The sequence below is a fragment of the Danio rerio genome, chromosome 7 (genome assembly GCF_049306965.1).
Source record: "Danio rerio strain Tuebingen ecotype United States chromosome 7, GRCz12tu, whole genome shotgun sequence".
Lineage (NCBI taxonomy): Eukaryota > Metazoa > Chordata > Actinopteri > Cypriniformes > Danionidae > Danio > Danio rerio.
This window is the reverse complement of record NC_133182.1, coordinates 16,254,527-16,276,926: the sequence shown is the minus strand read 5'-3', so window position 1 is coordinate 16,276,926 and position 22,400 is coordinate 16,254,527. Positions and strand designations below refer to the sequence as shown.

General features: G+C 36.6%; 1 long non-coding RNA gene across 6 annotated transcripts in view; it reads right to left on the bottom strand.

Annotated features, from left to right (window-relative positions):
• Nucleotides 1-22,400, bottom strand: part of LOC137496158 (uncharacterized) — a 98,157-nt gene that overhangs the window by 58,488 nt on the left and 17,269 nt on the right. For all 6 annotated transcript variants that reach the window (XR_012383202.1, XR_012383199.1, XR_012383198.1 and 3 more), the window contains exons 2-4: nt 17,347-17,432; nt 17,038-17,163; nt 8,829-9,114 (exon numbers count right to left, since the gene is read on the bottom strand). This is a non-coding gene — a long non-coding RNA (uncharacterized lncRNA). The remainder of the gene's footprint in view (nt 1-8,828; nt 9,115-17,037; nt 17,164-17,346; nt 17,433-22,400) is intronic.

Here is a 22,400-nt window from a genome sequence, read left to right as displayed (position 1 = left end):
TGAATTATACCTAAAAGGGGGGGTCCTCTATAATATCATATTTTAAACTTTAGTTGATTTGTAATGTACAGTTGTGAACATAAACAACATCTCTGAATATAAGACGCTCAAAGTTCAATGTGAAGGGAGATATTAGCTTTTACATAATTAGTTAAGCAAAGCCTACAGGGAACAAAGTTTGGGGACTACAAAAAAATACATCCGGGTTAATGATGTCATAAACCCTTCAGGTTACCAGGTGGCCAGATGGGCTGTAATGTTATGGCAGAGACGCTTTCTGGTGAGATGAAGCCAATCTGCAAATCAGAGCCTCTTGAGTGCAGGCTTTAACCAAGGACAATAAATTCAGCTACAAATCTTCTTAACTGTTCAACCTAGAGTACATATCATCGGACAGTGAGTAAATGACCAGAAATCTTTCATTTTTTTGCTGAATTATACCTTGAAAGGGTGGTACACAGCGATATATTTTAAACTTTACTTGATGTGTAATGTAGCTGTGTGAACATAAACAGCATCTCTGGATGTAATATGCTCAAAGTTCAATGCAAAGGGAGACATTGGCTTTTACAGAGTTAGCTCAACAAAGCCTACAGCGAGCAAAGTTTGGGGACAACAAAAAAATACATCCGGGTTAATGATGTCATAAATCCTTTAGGTAATCTGCATACACCCCACACAGCGAAGGGGCGTGGCCAGATGCGCTGTAATTTTATATCAAAGACGCTTCTTGGTGAAATGGAGCCAATCAGCGAATCAGAGCTTCTTGAGGGCGGGCTTTTGGGGGAACTAGGAAATATGACAGTCATTTTCATGTTAGCTGAGTTGCTGTGTATAATAAAAAAAATAACACGATTTTTCACACATGAAGTATGAGCACACATTGCTTTTCACCCTATAAACTTTAAAAACACACCCTGGACCACCCCTTTAAGGCTATGTTTCCACTGAATGTATTTTGTATATGCAAATATGCTGCAGATCCTCAAAACATACAGTGTTATCACCAACACCAACAGAAAACAAATTTTCAGCTTGGGAAAAAAATTAAATAAACATTTTGGGACTTTCTGAATTTGAGTATTGTTCCACTGGGTCCCCTCAAGGTTGTTGCCTCTCACCTGTTCATCATGTATACTAATGATTGTCAGAGTATGTACGGCAATTGTCATTTCATTAAACATGCAGATGATTCAGTGATTGTGAGTCTACTCCACGATCAGGATTTGGGACATGGTCCTGTTGTAGAAGAATTTACTTCCTGGTGTGATAGATTTTCTCTCTAGTTAAATGTAAATACATTTAAAGAAATGGTAATAGATTACAGGAAGGCTTCGCTTATCCCCAGCATAACACATATTAAAGGCTTGGACATTGAAATTGTGGACAAATATAAATATCTAGGGGTCGTTATTGATAATATGTTGACATTTCAACCTAACACTCCAACTTCAACAAGGACTGTTTTTTCTGAGGAAAATAAGATCGTTTCAGGTTTGTACCTCTATGATGACTGTTTTATAAACTATTTATTGAATCTGTTTTATCGTTTTGCATTGTAGCGTGGTACAGTAATCTGAGTGTGTCAAATAAGAACAGGTTGAGCAGCCCGGTAAGGGTGGCAGGCAAGATCATCGGTTTTAACCAAACTGGTCCAATGGTTTTTAAAGAGAGCAAAGGATATCCTATGCACCCCGGATCACCCATTGTCTTTCATAACGGTGGCCATTAAGTCATTAAATAAGTCCAGGGGGGAGGGAGATGCACCTACATAATGATGTATTGTATGTTGTGTGGTAATATTTTATTAATGTGTACATGGAACTTCGCCTGTGTTATGGCACCTTGCTGCAATTTTAGTTTTCCTAAATGGGATAATAAAGTTGAGTCTGAGTCTGACATGCAGCCTTAAGTTCTAATAATATTTCACAATATTTCTGTTTTAACATTGTGTTTAGTGTTAATGCACTCTTGGAAAGCCTATAGTGACATCTTTCAAAAACTTTGATGGTCAAAAAGGAGTCATTTCAACATCTTCAAATACACAGCTGTCCACTTTTACCCATCCAAACCCTAAAAGCTACTATTTCAATACCACAAACATCTCCAGGCTGCTCTCAATTTACAGAATGCACATATTGATAGGGGTCAAGACAGAAAGCGCAGGAGAGAGATTGCGAAAGACAGAGCTCCACTAAAAGCCTTCGCTTCAATTCAGGCAAAGCTGCACCTTTGATTTTTTCCCCTCCTTATGGAGTCTGTCCAGAACTTGCCCTTCTAACAAGATCAAGTCCACTGCTCATAGATTCCATTACCCTCTCCCCAATTAAATTACATCTACATTTGTGCAGGTTAAGGACCGGCGCGTGCTGCCAAGACTCAAGACTTCATTGGACGCAGAGAGATCCTGGCATTCGCCCTCCCTGACACGGGAGTGAGTAAAAACAAGCCAAGAACACGAGAGAGCAGGGAGATAGAGAGAAAAAGAGGGGAATCAAAAAATCAATAGAGCAGGAAAACAGGCATGAAGATTGAAGGGTGGGACAGAAGGAGAGAGAAAGGGTGATTGCGAGACCACCGCAGTCTCAGATGCGTCTGACTGCCAATCGCCGAGAGCATATCGATGAAAGTCGGCAGGGAGAGGTTTGGTAGAGGTGACCCAGCGTCTCTGGGGACACACAGAAGCAGTCTGCCCTGTCAGATGGGTCTGAAAGTAGAGGTTATTGAGGCCTGTCTCCCTTTAGCAATTCCCACCGCTCAATTCAGGTGTGTGTGGAGGGCATCTCTGTACTTTTGGAGACACCGCACACAGCCCTTCGGGGACCTCCTGAGCCCATCCGGGACTCTTTTATCTGGTCAAAAGCTGTGACACTAAAGCAATGAGGTGGAATGTTTGAAGACCGAAGTCTCTGACTGCCTGGATACAGAACAGTGTGTGAGAGTGGAACTAGCTGTATGCCAGTTTCATTTAAGAAATGGTTCCTCTGAGGAAGACAGGTACATGTTTAGTTGCAATGAGAGAAAAAAGGAGCCATTGAATTATTATATATTACTTTTAAATGCTAGTTGACTTTCAGTTTAAATTGGAAAACTTTTAAACAAGGCTTTTTCAAGCAAACATCCATATTATGTGTTAACAAACTTAAATTTTCGACTTCTATTTTAGTTTTTATTAGGCCCTGGGGACTGGCACTGCAGGGACTTTTCTGGAATTGCTCCTGTTATTATTATTAATATTTAGCTCAAAAGTAAATAACATTTTAAACATCTAAACATGCTCGGAATCTCAAACACAAACCAAAAGTGGTAAAGATGTATCTCATTATGATCATTTTCAACAAAGTGACACTCGAGCTGCATTTCCCATACATGTACAAAAATTGAAAGACACATAAAGGCACAGGACATTAATATGATGTCAACTTGACGTTGCACCCCAAGGTCGTGGGATGTTGCATCGGGTTTACGTCAGAACCCAACGTCAGGCCAGCATCAATGTCCAACATCAGACAGACGTTGCATTTTGGTTGTATTTTAAAACAACCTAAAAAATCCCAAATATCAGCCTCTAATGATGTTACAGCTTGACGTTGTGTGGATGTTACCACTGTGACGTCTATCAGACATTGGATTTTGGTTCCCATACCTGATGAATACATGTCAGTATTTGATATCAGTATGACTTTGGTTTGAGATGTTGGTTCAGCGTTGGATTTTGGTCACTTTCCAACACAACATAAAAGCCCCTTTCACACAGTGATACTAGTAAATATCCGGAAAATTTCCGCAACGGGCGATGCAGTGGCGCAGTAGGTGGTGCTGTCGCCTCACAGCAAGAAGGTTACTGGTTCGAGTCTCGGCTGGGTCAGTTGGCATTTCTGTGTGGAGTTTGCATGTTCTCCCTGCTTTTGCATGGGTTTCCTCCAGGTGCTCCGGTTTCCCCCTCAGTCCAGAGACATGGGGTATAGGTGAATTGGGTAGGCTAAATTGTCCATAGTGTATGATTGTGTGTGGATGTTTCTCAGGGAGGGGTTGCGGCTGAAAGGGCATCCACTGCGTAAAATGTGCTGGATAAGAAGGCAGTTCATTTTTTTAATTAAACCCCAGATTAATAAAGGGACTAAGCCGACAAGAAAATTCATGAATTCAGTGTTTCCTCTAGTATTTTTTCCAGCTATGGCGGCAGACCTTTTTTTTTTTTTTACAGAGATCTACCTATGGCGTCATTACAATGACAAATGTGAGTGCAGAATTAGAAGTCGAGATTGCATTTATGTAATAGCGTACAGCATGCGGATCTCTTTGCTTGCGCGCCGATTTCCTCTGCTTGTGCACAAAACTTCTTGAACGCCCCCTCAAATATAAGCCGCTTCAAGAGCGTGCAGATCTTGTGCACTCTCAAATAAACACTGCTAAAGTGCGATTTAGTGCGTTTATGTAACGAGTATGTCTCCAGTATTTATTATATTTGCTAGGAATATTTATGAATGTCTCCTTAATAAACCCACAGCGCGATATTAACGCGTCCTGAAGTAAAGTGAAACGGCTATACATAGTGTTTGCTGGCCTCATGCATCACGCGCCTGTCAGTCAGCACGTCACCTTATAGGGGTAAACAAATGACGCACAGCACTACTACGTTTACAGAAAAGTTTGTTATAATTCACTTACCCTTTAATACGTTTTGGTGCGATAATTACCCGCTATTAAAAAAAATCAATGTTTTGAATGAGAAGCTGTAATGTAGCCACGGGATGAATTTTGGCGTGGCGCCCCGCCATGGAAGAATGAATGTAGCGGAAACCATAGAATAAATGAATGAATTTCCGGAACAACTTCACCAGTAAATTTACCAGTAAACAAACAGTGGTTTACCATAAGCATTTTATTAATAATTTTTTTACACAGATTACATTAATAATGATCATACAAACAATATCCTTACATCTAGCAGCTAAATGTGTCAATGAAAATAAAAGCCTTTTAATATTTTTCCAAACAGCATGGACGTGAATGCGTCTGAACGTTCTGATTGGCTGGAGTAGACGTCTCATGTGAACTTCACTTTCCTGCAATCTTCTGTGTTCACACAGAGCAGCATTCCGGCAAATTACCGGTAATGTTACAACTTCTCTTTCTGGAAAATTGCCAGGATGAATTTATTAGTACTTTCAAAAAGGGCCTGTTCACACATGAACCCTTTGAGGGAAATTGGCAGTAATTTTTCAGAAAAGTCTAAAGTCAACAAAATATCAATGTCATTTCACGTCTTTATTAGACATCAAAATAACATTGTCCTTAGATGCTGGTGACCTAAATCTAACATAATATTATATGTAAAATTACTTTGTGTGTCTGCTGGGATGGGACATCTCTAAAGGAAGTCAGTTATTTTTACTTAAATCACATCAACACCAGATTAGGGCAGTTATTTCGATTTTTCGCTGAAGCGTGTGTCTGTGGATGCCTTACAAATTTAGCTTTGCCATGGAACAGGACATCTGATTGTCATGACTGTTTGTCCACCAGATGCCACTGTAGTTCGCCAGCAACCCCCAGCGGACTACAGTGGCTTTAGAACTAAATTTCCATACATTCTTTCGCACACACACCCGGTCTGTCATTTACACTGATTTACAACCACAGCTGTCTCTGTTCTCCGTTGAATACCTGGACTATAAATTCAGTCATTCATCCTCTGTTTGTCAGTTGGTTGTTGTCGTCGTTGGTATGTGTTCCTGATCTTGCTCTAGTATCTTGTCTCAGTTGTTTAAGTCTAGTTCAAGTTTATCTGTTTGAGTTCCTTATTTGTTTGTTTTGTTTGTTACTTTGATTATTGTATTTTTGTCACTTTCACTGCACATAAGCCATTAAAATCTCCACTTGGATTCTACACCCGTTTTTGTTCCTGTTTTGATCACTCTAAAGTGACACTGATAATGTAAGCAATGTAAGTTTATGAGCGCAAACAAATATTTACAAATGAATGACTGTACAGATACATCCTTTAAAACAAGAACTACTATATTCACATAAAAATATAAGGAGTACATTTTTACGACTTTAACTTTAAGCCAACTATCTAGCCTACTCACTCAGGCAGAAAGAAAAATGGGGGAAAATTCCCAAGAATGACAAATAACAAACGCATTCATGAGATGCTAACCAACTCAACTCAACTAACAAACTCAAACTTGTAGAGTGCAAGCAAAAAAAGGCTATAGACTAATGAGAGAAAGAATCACACAGAAAAGGTAGAAGAACAAAAGGAAGAAAACGTCAATTAGCATACTTTAATAATAAAGCATACCTTTTGAAATGATGTAATGTAATGTGTATTTATATAGCACATTTATCGTGTATGGCCATACACCCAAAGCGCTTCACAATCATAAGGGTGGTGTCTCCACACCACCACCATTGTGCCGCATCCACCAGCTATACAGAGAGTGGAGAGACAGTGATACAGTCAATTCAGTGGCCATGATCTGTAAGGGCAGATTAAGAAAATTTGTCCAGGGCACCGGGGTTACACCTGTACTTGAGAAATTCACGAGAATTGCCATGGGATTACATAACATGCAATAAGCTTCATTCTTTGCCTGAACATGATCTGTGCTGTTAGAAATGGACGTGTATGCTGGTTTTATCACAACCTGCTTTTGGAGGGAGAAATCGAGACACCGTGGGAAAGATTTTATTGTAGTTTCATGACCTACATTTGCCATCCTGCCAGCCTACTTCCAGAGCAGCGCTAATGAATATTTCCCTTTGAGTGTACGAACTGAAAAAATAATCCCACTCTCATTTCCACAGAAAGATCTGATGTTTGACATAAAAACATGGGTGTAATGTTGTCCATGTTTTCCTTTGTTCTGTGCAATTCATGTTTCTAGTGGCATATCAATCACCCTAGAGCCACCAAAAATATGGAAGACTAATAGACAAAATTACTAGAAGCTGCCTGATAATCAATTTTCAGAATGCAAAAACAAGGTTTTTAGGCTATAGGTATAGGTTTTTAATTGCTTTTGGTTTTAAAAACTTGAATTTAGTTTTCTCATTTTATTATGTATTAATAGTTAGTGAAGTAATGTAACAATGTGTATTTATAATAGGTGAACAAAGATAATTTTTTAAAATCTAGATTAATCTCACTGTAATCTTGGAATTAATCTAGTTTAAAATGACTCATTTGAATTCTGCCGAAGGCGTTCAGAATATGTGTGCTACCCAAATAATTACTAAATATAAATCTTCGAGAACGAGTTTCTCAAGCCAGGTGATGCATTAGACCAGGGGCTCCGCTCCGGCTTCCAAAATGCATCACAAACTGCTTGAGAAACTGTTCTACCAAGATAATTGGTGATGAAAATAAATGATGTTCAATAAGATGTACTTGTGTTTATTCAGTTAAACATGAATTTTGAACTGTAGGCCTACATAAGCTCTAAACATCAATTTTTGATCACCTTAATTTGACTACAGTCATAACTGAACTAAACAGAAATGGAATTAAGACGTGGAGTATGCAGATATTAGTGGCATTATTGAAGTAAACACTGTAATCAAACTATTACCCTCATGTGTGACTTTTCGCCATATTTTCCAGCAAGATCCACACACGGCTGTCAGTAAAGGACCACACACACACACACACACACACACACACACACACACACACCGCAAAATGCTGAAGTTTTTGTTTTTGCAATTTGGCGTGCTTTATTAAATTCCATAACACACTCACCAGTCCTTACTCCCTATTTACCTCTTATACCCTAGTTTGTCACGGGGGCATGAATGAAATGTTCATGAGTTAAAGTGAAACTGCCGAACTGCAGTTAAAGTCACCCAAAATTACAGGAAACTCTTACATGAAAGGACTTCAAGTAAACACTTTAATTTTATTATTGTCTATAAAGGCAAATAACTAGATTAAAGATGTCCATGTAAACGTAGTCAGTATGTCTTTGAAGTAAGTGAAAGATCCAGAAGGGCATCATGCTGATGCCAGGGCACTTTTTTGTCAGATGGCTAACCAGTCAGGTTTACATCCGTGCGAAAAAATCAAGGTGAAAGTCGTCATAGCTTGCGTAGAATAGACCCAGCTCCCAACCCAACTTTGAGAATAGATTAACAGTGATATTTTTTATTGCGCGATAAGAGTCTCGCGTTAACGCAGCACGTTAACGCTGATAACAACCCACCACTAGTATTTATATAGTGCATTTATTGTGTATAGCCATACACCCACACAGGTCTATCCACACCACTACTAGTGTGCAGCATTCACTTGGATGATGTGACGGCAGTTTTGTAGCTTCACAACAACTCAGTGAATGTTCTTGAGTGGTCTAGCCAGAGCCCAGACCTAAATCCTATTGAACATCTCTAGAGAGATGTGAAGATGGCTCTACATCGTTGCTTCCCATCCAACCTGATGGAACTTGAGAGGTACTGCAAAGTGGAATGGGCAAAAATTCCCAAAGACAGGTGTGCCAAGCTTGTGGCTTCAAAAAGACTTGAGGCTGTAATTGCTGCCAAAGGCACATCAACAAAGTATTGAGCAAAGGCTGGCAATACTTATGTACATATGATTTTTCAGGTTTTTTATATTTAAGAATATTGCAACAATTAAAAAAAATTCACATTGTTATTATGGGCTATTGTGTGCAGAATATTGAGGAAATTTCTTTAATTTAAGCCATTTTGGAATAAGGCTGTTACAGTACATAAAAAATTGAAAAAGTGTATCGCTATGAATACTTTCCGGATGCACAGTAAATCATTGGACATTTAGAGTGTACTATGACTGTCAAACTTACAGGAATCCCCCAAGGCTCGAGCTCAGGTCCTCTTCATTTCCAAGCACTGCTTCAGGCCTCGTTTTACTCTATCATCTGGATCAAAAGGGGGGCTGGTGGAGAAGATTACCCCAGAAAAGATGCTCTGTGGCCTGGGCTGGAAACAGCTGGCAGATGGGGGTCCTGCAGGCATCTCTGGAGTCATGCTGATGGCAGAAATGGCAAACAGGATGGACACAGATGATGAGATGGTGTCCACAGGGCTGTTACTGATGCTAGGCTCACAAATGAAGCACATCTGAGAACCCTAAGGGCAAAAGAGCAAAGATGCGATGAAAGCACATCATGCATTTGATGAAGCTCAATGTTATGTTCGGTAAACATGTTTGTAGCACAGCATCTCAAAATTATACCGCGGACAATTTCATACTAATAACGGTGCTTGTGAGAAGTGCTGTGATTTTTGAGATATTAAGAAGATGTGGTGGGAATGGAAAATGTAATGTAGTAAGTATGAGGATGTGGAGCCCGAGGCTAGTTGTCATATTTTCTACAAGTGACATGGATTTATTTTTTATTTTATTTTATGCAAATGCTTAAACCTTAAATTATTGGTTACAAAAATTTACATTATGTATGTAACATTTGCTGTTCTCTACTAATAACATAGCTGCTATTAGGTCAAGTTTTCACAGTGGGAACTTTTTTGTTTGTTTGTTTGTTTGTTTGTTTTAAAAAGAGTTATTATTTATATTGATTTATTATTAATATTATTATTATTTTGTAAATATTAAAGGGCATATATTTGACTCCTAATATTTTTAATATTTGTATAATTTAATATAATTCCTTTGTGTCTCTGACACCCATCAGATTATTTATTATCCCTTTCAAAATATTGGAATTTTCTGCTCAGATGTAGCTGCTCAATGTAGCCATTTTGTGTTTTTGCGTCTTCTTTTATAATTGTACTGACATGCGGCTGTGGTGATGAATTACGGTTTTACTCTCTTTATTACAAACATGCACTGTTTTAGAAACGTTTTAAACTTGTAAAACTCATTCTTGACCACATTTGATGATGATTGATGATCACAGAGCGCTGAACAGATCTTTTAATCCCAGTTGCTATGTGCACGTCCTGTCTTGTGGATATGTTATACTCGTTACATATTAATATGCAGCTGTCAATCAATTTGGTGGGTGGGGAAACCGCACTCTTATGTCACGTTGCGGTCGGCCTCAAAATGGGAGGGATTTGGAACTTATTTTAACATCAGGAAATTTAGAAAATAGACTTATTGTCTTTATATCACCCAAATATGACTGTGGACACTATACCTACACACAGTCCTGTTTAAACAGCTTCCAAAAGTTGATTTCTATCATACAGTAGGTGCCCTTTAAACAGTAAACAGCTTCTATCCATTCAAAAATGAAATACATTTATTATATTATTTATTATATTAACATAACATTACTTCAATTATTTTTTAAATAATTAATTGCATTAGACTTTAAAATCGGTCTAGAGACTTACTTAATTTTCCTTCAGCTTAGTCTCTATATTTCAGAGGTCGCACAGCGGAATGAACCACCAACTATTCCAGCATATGTGTTACACAGCGGATGCCCTTCCAGCTGCAACCCAGTATTGGGAAACACCCTTACATACTCATTCACACACACACACACACACACACACACACACACACACACACACACACACACACACACTATGGCCAATTTAGTTCATCCAATTCGCCTATAGCGCATGTCTTTGGACTGTGGGGGAAACCGGAGCACCTGAACGAAACCCACATGAACACAAGGAGAATATGCAAACTACACACAGAAATGCCAACTTGCCCAGCCGGGACTCAAACCAGCGACCTTCTGGCTATATGAGGCAACAGTGCCAACCCCTGAGCCACCATGCGCTCGGCCTAGAGCTATTTAATTAATAAAACAGGCTTTCTTTATTTAGTTTTAAGCCGTTTCACCAATTCAGCCAATTATGAAACAACATTTATTTTTCAAAATATTTTAAAAACGTAATAAACAATCTCAACATATCTGCCAAATGAGTTTTTAAATGAACTTTTACCAGTAGAACAATATTGAACTGCAATAACAGCCTGTTTATACAAACAATGGCAGACTGGAGTAGAATCAAAATCTGTCCAATGCAGTTAATTTTTCAGTTTTTAGTAGTTCAGAAATTACACACTACACCTAAACCAAAACCTGCTACTCAATTGATTTATTTGCAATATTTGTACATCCATTTGAAATGGAACTTCAGTGCAAGCCAACACATTTCAGTGATTCAGCATGTACATTTAATGATGTTAAAGAGGTTTAATTTGTATTAATTAGATTATATATTTTTAAATCATTTGTATTATTTGTTTTCATTTTCTTATACTTGTCTCTTTTATTCCTGTTTATGTAAAGCACTTGAATTGTCACTGTGTATGTAATGTGCTATATAAATAAACTTGCCTAAAAACCTTACCATTTCGCTGGAGTGCAGTGTGTGCACTATTTTGTGCTTCTGAAGGTCTGTATTTGTCGTGTTTTGTCTGGTGCAAACAGCCAAATTGCTTATCACTGCATATCTCGTCATCTAGCGTGTTGTTAGGACACGGGGTTACAATGTAACCTGCTCACCTAATGTTTAAGTTCATAATATTTATATTATTTGTAAATTAAAAACCACCTGATGAGGAACTTTGAATCTGCTTCTCATTTCGGAGGCTGCTACTGTTCGCCAGTATGCTTTAGAAGAGTCAAAAAATTACATATAGCACTTTTAAATTTTCGACATCAAGTAGACAGAGCAGAGATCAAGGTCCTATAATGCAACTAAGAACCATAAATAAAAGGAAAACACTTATGAATCACAAAATCCGGAAACTGTTAATTAACAGATATTGTTTACAGTACTACACTGCATCTCTAGCCATATAGTTATATAGTAGTTCATCATTTTAAACAAACCCAGCATCCGATACTTCAGGCATCATTCATAGTGTCAGCTCAGTCACACACTGGCACCTCATCACCTCCAGCTGTCTCTCCTGACACTCTTTCCTTGGGCAGGAGACAATTTAAAGCCAATCGATAGCATTTCTCCCCCGCAGCACGAGAGGCAGGTTTAGCGATTTCCCTGCTTCTCCCTGTCTCACCTCATTGGCATTTTCTATTTCCATTCCATTTTCAGCTAAATGCCGTTTGGCCCGCATTAAGCCCAGAACACAGCCGTCACTAATTCAGCACACAGGGAGAGCTGGCGCTGGGTTGAGTGGGCTTATTGCTTGAATGGAGCACAAATGGATTTAATACCATTCTAGCACGAGCTTACCTGAGTTCAGCAGCATTTTAAGTGCTCAGAGCCGGTTCTGCATCCAAAAATGCAGGTTTAGTGTGGATTACTTCACATAAACATTTGATATGAAGAGAGAATTAAAGCTCTTGTGAAATCAGAGTGAGTGTCATAGCTCACACAGCACATCACTAGTCTCTCACAGACATGTTCAATTCAATTCAGTTCGATTCAAGTTTACCTGTACAGCGCTTTTCACAATAATTATCGTTAATTATCGCTTCACAATGTGCACATTATTACATTACAATCAAAATTTAAATAAGTTTAAAGGAGCTGTGTAACAGTCTGGCAGTATATTAACATATATCTGTTAATTATCAGTTTCTGTATATTTTGTGTTTTCCGTCTATTTACAGTTGTGAATTGCATCTCTGGTTTGTTCACTTTGATTTTGAGATTTCAACTCTAGTTTAACAAAGTGACTTTTATTGACATTTTAGTAGTTTAAAATAATATAGGAAATAATATATAGAGAAACAAGTGTGCAAAATAACAGAAAATGAACTCTCAGCTTATTCTGTACCATATTGTACAACAGTGTTTCTCAACCACGTTCCTGGAGGATCACCAGCTCGGCACATTTTCAGTGTTCCCTTACCAAACACACCTGTTTCAGATCATCAGCTTATTAGCAGAGACTGAAAGACCTGTAATTGGTGGATCAGACAAAGGCTTCAGACATCCAAAACATGCAGTGTTGTAGTTCTCCAGGAGCGTGGTTGAGAAACACTGATATTCAACACCAACCTAGACAACGTATCACTTCAACTATTAAAATTGCTAATAAAAGTCACTTTTTTGAATTCTCAAGTTTAAAAGTTGTCAGAGGAAAGATCAAGATCCCATAATGCAATTCATAAGCAAAAATAAAAGAGGAAATATAAAAACATAAATCACAAAATACAAAAAAATGCAAATTTATGGATCTTTTTTTGTATTGTAACCTGCAGTTAAACAGTAATGTCTTTTTAAAAGAAATAATATTTACACGTGGTAATAATGATGTTGTAATAATAGTGTTTGATGTCATTGAAGATTTTGGATAGTGGGCATTATGTATTTTGAAATACTACCCTTTTCACATTTCCAGGTTTGTCAGTAGCGGGAAGCGTCACAGTTGGGTAAACTTATAGTGCTGTGAATCTAAGAGTACAACAGATTATTTTTCTTGCAATTCTTTTTGCTAAAAAAATAAAAGAAAAAATCTGCGATGGTGTAAGACTTCAGAAAAAGGAAAAAAAAATGTGTGAGACTGATACCGACAGCAAAATATATATTTACTCTCCGCCTTAGATGCTGCATTAGAAACACCTTGCATAGACAGCAATTAGTTTTTTTTCTTTTTGTAATTTGACCCAAAGATGACACAAAACATTCATAAATGCATTTTTAAATGTTTTTTTTTTATAAAAATATTAAAAACTTTCAAAGATTTAAGATTTTGATGACCGTTAAACGCGTCATAACAGTCTTGTGAAAAGGGCCCATACTGACAAGTTTTGCTTAAGTTCTCCAATACTAATCACATAGTGTAGGTATGCAATTTAAAATAGTTTTAAGACAAATTTTCAGAGCTGGATCTTTCTGATCAACTGATGTGGAAATAGTTAAAAGACATTTCAGTCTACAAAAAAACTAACATTTACCATGGTTTAACCATAACATTGGCTGACAGCATGGTATTGTGACAGAAAAGTATAATATTCATGTTGAGTTATACTTACAAAGCAACTTGTTACTGTGATCAAATTACTTTTCTGCAGAAAAAAAGTGATTAAATTTCATTTCTATGTGATTTAATTAGAGTTACTTTTAATAAAATTTTCCTTAATTTTCCAGTTTGACTCAAATTTATAGAATTAAGAGTTCTGTCGTCAATGCATTGAGATTTATGTCGACTGTTTTATATTTAGTCAAGTAATTAATTTATTTATTGAACCAGTGACCTTCTTGCTGTGAGGCAACAGTGCTACCCACTGCGCCACCGTGCCACCCCATGATCCAATTAGTCATTTATAATTAATTACTTATTTAAAGTAACAGTGATTTAATTAAAAATAGAATAAATAAAAAATAATATATTAAATATAATAACGGTATTAAATATAATATAATATAATATAATATAATATAATATAATATAATATAATATAATATAATATAATATAATATATAATGTAATGTAATATAATATAATATAATACAATACTTATAATATAATATAACATAATATAATATAATTTATTAATTTCTATTATATTATATTATATTATTTTATATTATATTATATTATATTATATTATATTATATTATATTATATTATATTATATTATATTATATTATAATATATTGTTCAGTGGCTAGCACTGTTGCCTCGCAGCAAGAAGGTCGCTGGTTCAAGTCACGGCTGGGTCAGTTGGCATTTCTGTGTGACGTTTTCATGTGTGAAAGAGTGTGTACGGGTGTTTCCCAGTAATGGGTTGTGGCTGGAAGGGCATTCACTGCGTAATATGCTGGATAACTTGGTGGATAATTCCACTGTGGTGACCCCTGATTAAATTAATGGACAAAGCCAAAGGAAAATGAATGAATGAACAATATAATATAATATAAAAAATATAATAAATACATATTTAGTAGTAATGAAACTTAATCACAGGAATTTTTAACATTTTGTTGTACATTTTATGATGACAAATGTACAACAAAAAGTAAAGCTGTTATAATAGTTACAGAAACAGATTTGCTTATTAAAATTAACGTACATTTATGACCCCAACTCAAGCTCCGGCTTTCGTCTCAAGCTACTATCACATGTGCATTTTATATATTGCTGTGGTTGTTATGTGTCCAGGATGATTACAAGAACAAACCTTCTCAAACGTATATATATTCTAAAAACACATTCCAATAACATTTTTATGTGATGCATTTCGTGTGTTTGACAAGAGCTGGAGTCTTTTATTACAATGTAATGAATTGATATTCTCCAAGAGAGAGAGGAATCCTACATGGTTTCTTATGTCAGCAGACGCAAGACTCTTTTTCTGTCTTGTTTGTTTGTCTTGTTTTATCAGTCTCAAAACTCAGGAGCAGTCTGTGGGGGGAGGGAGTGATGTATTGACAAGTCACAGAATTACATGCAGAATATAGGGTAGAATGGTGAAGCAGTTTACACTGTGTGAGCACAAACATTTCAGATTTTGTTCCACACTGACAAACCCATGTACTGCGAAAACTGAAATTACTTGTATGCCCTTGAATAACACACTTAACCCCAAGGCGGCATTGAATGAGACTTTGATTTCTTTTCAGTTTAAGAAATGAATGTCACAGTCATGAATGATAATTTGTGAAAAAAAGTAAAATAAAATAGAAGTAACAATGTAGCATCTTCATTGAACTGCAAGAATATGTCTTTCACATGAGCCTTTATTGTGACTGAGAACTATGCTGGGGGAAAGGTTACTTATTACTGTAGTTTAAGCTGCCTAATTAGAAAAAAAGTACAAATTCTTAGCAACTTATTAATCATTCTTATAGGAGATTAGTTATTCCTACAGAGATTTTTCAAATATTCCCATGACTTTCAAATGCATTCAATTCAGTAGATAGTATATATATATATATATATATATATATATATATATATATATATATATATATATATATATATATATATATATATATATATATAAAGTATATACAAGTATTTAAAGTATATTTTATATTTTAATAATAAGAGGTAATGTCAAATTTAATGCAATAAATTCACAAATAAAAAAACAAGTTGATAAACTATGTAGTTAATTAGCTATTTTTGTGATTAGTGATTAGATTTTATTATAAATGAAATAAAATGTAAACAAATTTAATTTACAATCAATAAAACTAATCTTGTCACCATTTTTCATATGTACTGAATAATTGCTGTTTGTGAATCAGCGGCTGTTACTTTTCAATGAGATTTGTATTTATTTATTTTATTTGAACAGGCCCTCTCTTAACAAGCTCACAGCGCTCATCATCTGACGAGCGTTTCAGACAGAAAGCAGGATCGCAGAGGTAGCTGCGTTTCATTGTATGTCTTATTTCTACTTTCCCCCGAATGTTCTCAAAATTCTTACTCTTGCACACTCTACCTAGCTCTACCTCAGTTTGTCTATTCTGATCGAATGTATAAGAAATAATTTGGTAACTTGATGGTCCAATTGAATATTAGTAGACTGTCTGCTTAATATCAGTTGATACTGTTCCATCAACAGACATTTAACTGACTATAAGAATATTTGCAAGTACATGTCAACTTACACTAACCATAACCTTAACCCCAACATTGTAATGTAACAGAAAATGTACTGGCACTAAAAGGTTTTTGTACAATAATATACAACACCAACCCAAATAAGATATCACTTTAAATGCTAATAAAAGTCACTTATTCAAACTTTTCTCACAGAAAGTCACACAATACAATTCAAAAGTATAAATAAACTATAAGATAATTAAAACATGAATCACAAAATACCGAAAACTGATCATTTACAAATATGTTTTACAATGTAGGAACAAAAAAATCAAGAAGTCAATTATTACTGGTCTCCAGCATTCTTCAATCTTTTTTTTTTGCGTGTGTTCTTGTTCTCAACAGAAGAAAGAAACTTAAACAAGTGAATAGTGAGTGCATGATGACAGAATTTTCAGTTTTGGGTGAACTACAGTATCCCTTTAAATGAAGCATTATTTAATATGCATTACTAAATATCTAGCTGTGAATACAAATCTTATATTTTTATTTCGCTTTCTATTAAGATACAGTAAAGTGCCTCAGATACTCACTGTATAAAGCGTTCATGTGACAGACTCCAGGATCTGAACTTCTCGCCTCCACTTGACCAGTCATTCAGCAGAGGTCTACAAGCAATTATATCCAGTTCAAACCTCAGGCAGAGGAACCTGCAATGACTTCAAAAATGTAGGAATTACTTCAATGGTGTAACACTGACTGCCAATTTCATTTTCATTCAAAGGGAAAGCATGAAAGCTCCTTAAAGAAAAACACTCATTCAAAGGTTTACAGGAACACATCTGCATTCTCTATCAAAATAACAAGACAGACAGTTTGACAAAATAAAAAGAAATACCCACCAATGTGCACTTGCCAACTGAAAAGAAAATTGGCGCAGAATCTCAAATCCTCAAAGCAGTCTCACCACCCGATGTTATGAAAACTCCTGCAAAGAAGAATTAAAAAAATACATTAATCATTTGGAATCTTGAACACAGCAAGCTGAGAAACAAACATTAGCTGTTTATACACATCGTTTTGCATAAGCTTTAGATTATGTGATGTTTACTCAAAGGGGCTCATCTGAACGCATGCAATAAATTCTGGGTGCCATGCAAATGCTGTTATGCATGAATACTTCATGAATGATACATCTGAGGCTGTCATGTTTTTTTGCTTTTCTACATGCGTACGCTGATACTGATAAGTGATTCGGCTTAACAATGTCTCTTTAATGCAACAGATGCAACGCAGCAATAAATTTTCCCACAAGGCCAGCGGCGGGTGTGGAGAAGCCGAGGGAGGAGATGAAGGAGTCAAGGATGAGAGAACAGTTGCAGTTTTATTCTCATCTGTCATGATTGCTGTGAGACAACTTTGATACTGCAGTCAAGGTGCAGACTTTATGTCCTGGTCTGTGTCCTCATATAACATACCAGTTCACTACTGTTCACAATAGTTTTATCCTCAGATGGGATGAAAACAATCTATTTACTAACCATCTGATTCATAAAGCAGTTTGTCAGGTAACAAAAGGTTTGTTTAAGGTTTAAGTATTAGTTTTTGATTTTACAATTTTACAATTTTACTGTGTTTTGATCAAATAATTGCAGCCTTAGTGAACAGAAGAAACTTATAATAATAAAATATAAAAAATAAATATTACCAACCCCAAACTTCTCTTAAAGGGTACCTATGATGAAAATAACTTTTGTAAGCTGCTTGGACAGAACTGTGTATAGGTATAGTGTGTTTACAGTCATACTGGGTTGATTAAAAAAACAGTAAGTCTCTTTTTTAATTTCCTAACGTTAAAAATAGGATCCAAATCCTATTTTGAGGCCGACTGCAATGTGACGTAGTAGTGTCATTTCCCAGCCCACCAAATTGACTGACAGCCGAGTATTAACATATCCCCATAGAAACGCGCATAATCCACAGGTCGCGCAAAGCAACTGGGATTAAAAGATCTGTTCAGCGCTCTGTGATCATCAATCATCATCAAATGTGATCAAGAATGAGTTTTAGAAATTTAAAACGTTTTTAAAACAGTGCATGCAGGCTATTTATGCCTTTATTTCCACACAATTATTCGATCAGTCATTCATTTTCTTTTCGACTCAGTCTCTTTATTAATCTGGGGTCGCCGAAGCGAAATGAACTGCCAACTTATTCAGCATATGTTTAACACAGCCGGAAACCGGAGCCCCTGGAGGAAACCCATGCGAACGTTGAGAGAACATGCAACATGCAAACTCCATACAGAAATGCCAACTGACCCAGCCGAGGCTCGAACCAGCAACCTTCTTGCTGTGAGGCAATAGCACTACCTACTGCGCCATCGCTTCGCCTCCACGCAACTAGATTATTGTAATACTTGATATATTAGTCCACCCTTATCTTCTATTTCTAGACTATCAATAGAAACTTAAATGGTCCAAAATGTGGCTGCCCATTTGCTCACGAGAAGCCTAAAATATGACCATATCACACCAATATTGCGATCACTACATTGGTTGCCGGTTTATTTCCGAATAGATTATAACATTTTACTCTTTGTTTATAAAACTTTGTATAACCTAGCGCCATTGTATCTTTCCTATCTGATCACTATTAAGGCCCAAACTCGATTGCTTAGATCAAATTCTGACTGCCATCTATTGCAAATACCTCGATCTCGTCTCAAATGCAGGGGCAATAGAGCCTTTGCAGTTATAGGTCTGAAACTATGGAATAAGTTTCCAGTAAAAATCAGAATAGCACCTACTCTATCTATTTTTAAATCAATGCTAAATACTCATCTTTTTTTCGAGTGCATTTAACATTCCCTAATGGCGGTTTCAGTCTATATTAAATTGATTCTTTCTTGAAAATTTTTACTGTTGTTACTATTGTTTTATATTGTTGTTTTTATTGTAGTGTATATGCTGTTTTTATCTGCTACTGCTATCTTTGTGAAGTTTATTTATAAACAAATTTCCAGAGAATCACGTGCTTATGATTGTTCACAGCTGTTCCAGCATCAGCTCATGACTAATTATACTATCAGACGATTCTTAACTCACTATAAATAACAAGAGTTTTCTCATCTCAATATCTTGGTCTTGAAAAAATCCCCCCACCCAACCCTACTTTACCTTCTTTCAAACCGACAACACGGTGGCCAGTGATTGGCACTGTTGCCTCACAGCAAAAATGCCCCTGGTTTAATTCCCTTTCAAACCAGGCGACATGTCTGTGTGGAGTTTTGCTCATTCTCCCCATGCTCGTGTGGGTTTTCCCCGGGTCCTCCGGTTTCCTCCCACAGTTCAAAAACAAGCACCATGAACGATTAATCCAAAATATTTTTAGCCAAGCTCTGAGTACACCTCTTCTCAGCATCTATATATGACACTTAGCTACAATAAGCAAGGGGGAAGTCATCGAGATCTACCTGAGCTCAAACTCCCCTCTCGGCATGCAACGGGAGGGATCCCAGGGCTCAAGGATCTTATAGGCTCAAGGGTCTCTCGCGGGACAGCATGCCAAACAAGCTTTATTATCAATCATCACCTAAGTGTAAACTCTTTAATAAACCTTCATTTTTTTTCGTGAGAGTGACAATACCAGTAACCTTTTTTTGAATCTGCCGCTATGCTGACGCATAGGTGTTTTTAGCTCCATCCTCTTTTAAAAAGAGCAAATCTCATTTGTATTGAAAGCAACAGTCAACTACATTTGAATCAAAGCTTAAAAGAGGCAAAATGTTACCAAAAAAATATTCACGTAGGGTATTTTTAGCCAAAACTTCATCTAAACAACATAAGGACAATATTGTAAAAGGGGCATAATAGGTCACCTTTAAAGGTAACTACTATTTCAACTAATGTTAACATGTACAATATTATTTAAAATACATAAATATATTTAAAATGGTCTGTTTGTTTGTAAAGTACTTTAAGCATTTTTCATTTCTCACTGTAATTTTGTCTCTATTTCTGTAAATATTTCTTCCAGAAATTATTATGTTCAAGCTAGCACTGAGGTTTGTCACATCCGAAAGTAAACCATATAAACACTACATCTCATTTTTGAAAAGAGGTTGTCAAGAGCAGGAAAGCACTCGATTCACCTATGATGTGCTTTTGCTTGATTTTAAGTGCTTTTTCCAAGAGCGTGACACACAAATAAGTTTTTTTTTTCTTGCAGTTGTCATCAACCCTTTACCTCCCAGTGAAAACCAATTCCAAAAACACACAATAGTGAATATAATTAAGCTGTATTTCATTCAATAAGCCAATTAACCCAAGCCAAATGTTGCTCTAAATATTTCAGCAAAAGGTATGACCCTGTCACATTTTGAGTTAGCTAGCCACTCGTAGCCGTCCTTGGTCTACAACGCTGGGCTGTGACCCTCCGTCTTTGTGTGGATGTTTGCTTTTGTTAACACCAAAATTAAGAAAATCCACAGCCTTTAATTCAAACTCAATGTGAAATTTCAGAAAGAGAGACTTGTGCATTTACTGACTCAGCTTTTAATGTGCGTTGCTGCTTCTTCCCATCTTTGGAAATCAGAACACGTGTAACTTTAAAATTAGTGTGTACTGCTCAAATCCCAGGTCAGAAAGATATAACTTGCTATTCTGTACTTTTTTTTAATGATAAGGCTAAATATCCCCCAACTAAAGAGAAAGAAGAGCAGAAGTCATCTACTATAGCATTCACTCCCTCATGGACAAGCATGCATTAGGGTGCAAAGGTTTATTCATTAAAAACATCAAGAGTCTTCACTTCTTCAGTTCGGTTTTTACAGCTATTCAAATCAAGGTTTTCTGTGCTAAAGAGTTTCTTTTCATTAGCAACGCCTGTTGGCTTCTGTACAATTCGTCGACCTTCATTTTGAGAGAAAATTACATTTTATAGTTAAAAAAAGTGTCAAAGCACTTAATTTTTTAAGTTTTCCAGTTATATAAATTTGACACACACACACACACACACACACACACTCACACGCACGCACACACACACACACACACACACACACACACACACACACACACACACACACACACACACACACACACACACACACACACACACACACACACACACACACACACACACATTTTTGTGAATTGTGGAGACAGGTTTCCATTGTTTTTTTTACTGTACGAACTGTATTTTCTATTGTCCTACCCCACCCTACCCCTAAAACTAACCCTCACAGGAAATTGAGTACAGTACTGCGCATCAGCAATGTCCTCATACTTCACCACCTTTTTATAATATCAGTGACAAAAAAAGCTAACCAAATTTGACATTAAAAAATATACAAAAATGACATTTTAGATATATTTTTACCTCAAGGGAACATTTCATAATCATGTTTTTAAAACCATGTAACAAAAATAAATAACTAAATAAATAAATAGTGGCACAGTGGGTAGCACATTCGCCTCCCACCAAGAAGGTCGCTGGTTCGAGGCTCGGCTGGGTCAGTTGGTGTTTCTGTGTTTGCATGTTGAGTTTGCATGTGCTTCCCGTGTTGGCATGGGTTTCCTCCGGGTGCTCTGGTTTCTCCCAAAAGTCCAAAAGGTGTGGTACAGGTGAATTGGGTAGGCTAAATTGTCCGCAGTGTATGAGTGTGTATGGATGCTTCCTTGTGATAGGTTGCGGCTGAAAGGGCATGCGTAAAACATATGCTAGATAAATTGGCGGTTCATTCCGCTGTGGCGAGCCCAGATTAACAAAGGGACTAAGCCGAAAAGAAAATGAATGAATAAATAAATAAATAAATAAAGTGCAACAAAACTTTTTTGTTAAATGAAATTGCGTAAACTAAAAAAAAACGCTACAGCGCAATGAACCGCCAACTTATCCAACAAATATTTTACACAGCAGATGCCCTTCCAGCTGCAACCAAACACTGGGAAAC